This window comes from Octopus bimaculoides, chromosome 1, assembly GCF_001194135.2.
Source record: "Octopus bimaculoides isolate UCB-OBI-ISO-001 chromosome 1, ASM119413v2, whole genome shotgun sequence".
Taxonomy (NCBI): Eukaryota; Metazoa; Mollusca; class Cephalopoda; order Octopoda; family Octopodidae; genus Octopus; species Octopus bimaculoides.
Window position 1 is genome coordinate 165,446,967 of NC_068981.1, and position 2,403 is coordinate 165,449,369.

Here is a 2,403-nt window from a genome sequence, read left to right on the forward strand (position 1 = left end):
ACATACATACATACATACATACATATTACAGATAAGAAAGTAAATTTCTAACGCAGTATACCTGTGAAAACAGCAGAAAGATTCGGCGTTATCGACAGTGGCCTAGGAAACTCTTGCAAATATTTAGACACAATGCGGTATTCTGTCACACAGAGACAGATGCTCAAGTCCAGTCAATTATTCGGGATTTTAGATTTCGTTCATTTCATTTGACTTTCTATGAATGGTTAATACATACACAGAAACAAACTCTTACACACATACATGCACATAAATCATTAGTCATCCCGTGACTAGCCGATTATTTATTGTCGGACAATTGCTATCGCATGAAGGAATGAACCAGCTATCGTCCGACTCCATGGTTAAAATCATTCGCCGCTTCCCTTTAGTCTTTCTCCGACTTGTGGCTAATATGAAAGAGGTAGTTTGATTGTGACGTATCGCTACGCTGGGGTACCGTCGTTCGTTTTGTTACATTTTCATTAATCCTCCTTTTATAGTTGGCATTTTGCGAATAAATGAGTTTGATGTTACATTTGTTTTTCCTGCCCTGAAACTGGCCCATCCGGGTCTCTTGGCAGTAGGAGATCCAGACCTGTTTTAAAGGCATCTATGTCCACCCCATGTGGGTCCTTGAATTCTAAGTTATTATAGCATCTGGTTCAGTAATTTCATGGCGAAAATGGGATTTTTTACTTTACGGATTGGTACCTTATTCTGGTGAAAGTCTATTCTTCAATTCCTCAATTTGATTAAGCTGAAACGTCATTAAATTATGAGACACCCTCTAAACAAGTTTAGCTACTTTTTCTAGTTCGCGAAAGATTTTTATGGTCGGTGTGTGACATAAATTGTTCTGTTTTGTTAATTCTCGTGCAGTTTGCTGTCGATTTTTTTCCTCCACCACGGTTTCTAGAAGTTCAATACTTCAAAAATTGTTATCGTCCACATTGAGAGGAATCTGCAGGAGAAAAATTTCCCGAACGAAACTTATTAAAACATCGTTGGCATCTCTGCACACTTGAAACTTCTTTTCAATAGACAGAGTGAAAAATTTCTTGACGCTTAGTGCTGGAGAGCCTCTTCTAAATTCATACAGCGTGTAGTGTGTCTGATATGGGCCTGACCTAAACTCATTTTAAAAGTGTGAAATTGATTCGAATTTAACCACCATATTATAACGTAATCTACAAAAAAAATAGAGAAGAAAGCCGTAAAAACACTATAAAAATTAATGCTTATTTTACTGCAAGTAGTAAAAAACTATCTTCAAAGTGATCATGCCAAAAATGCGACAGGAGTTGTTTTCCGACCTAATATACGAAGACAGAAGGGAAGGAGAAAGAGATAATGGTTAGCAACGAAATGTACATCTGGCTTTCATTAGAATACAACGGTTTCAACATAAACCAAGTAAAACAGAAATAATAATAAATGAAACAAAGTAAAATACGAGATATGCCTCTTCAAGGAGTTTCATTCTTTTTCGCGTGTTACACAGTCTTTTTCTATCTTCACTTCTAGATTATAGACATCCAGCGTTAGTATATTCTTTCTGTCGAAACAAAACTAATATTGAGCACGTAATCAGAAGCAAATTGGTATTGTTCTAAAGGGAAGAGTAGAAAGTTGTTTATCTTAAAAGGAATGTAATTAAGCAAAGTACGCATATATATATATATATATATATATATATATATATATACGTGAATATAAATAGATAGATACACACATACATACATATATATACATAATATGTATTCATATATACATATTCATACACACATATATTCACATATACATAGACATATATATATATATATATACATATATACATATTTATATATACGTGGTCTGATCAATAAGTATCCGGACTGTCGCCATAATAGCGAAGCTAAAACACGAAGCATGAAGCCGCTTGGAACAGATTGATCTTGAACTCTGCTCTGCATGCGCACTGAGTTTTAACCATCATCTAGCTCACTTCCGCTGTTTACAGCAGTACTTACTTGGAAGGAAGGTGCGTAGCGTGTGATCGTCGCATAGACCATAACAGAGACAGTTGAGCAGAAAATCTGCATCAAATTTTGACAAAAGCTATTGTGCAACTGAAACCCGAGTGTCCTTTTGGTCAACTTAAAGCAGTTTTGGTACAAACTTGACAGACACGCGTCTCATATCCAAATCTTCCGCGATAATGGACTGAACCGAACTGTAATCAATCTGCACATCCTCTGATAATTCATGGGTGGTAATTCGACAATTTCCCCTCACATCTGCATGCACATCTGCGATGTTTTTCTCAGTTCTGCTGGATGTAAGTCTCCCAGGACGTTCGTCAATATTGACATTTTTTCGGCCATCTTGGGAACGTCTGAATCACTCGTACAGCTCATACCA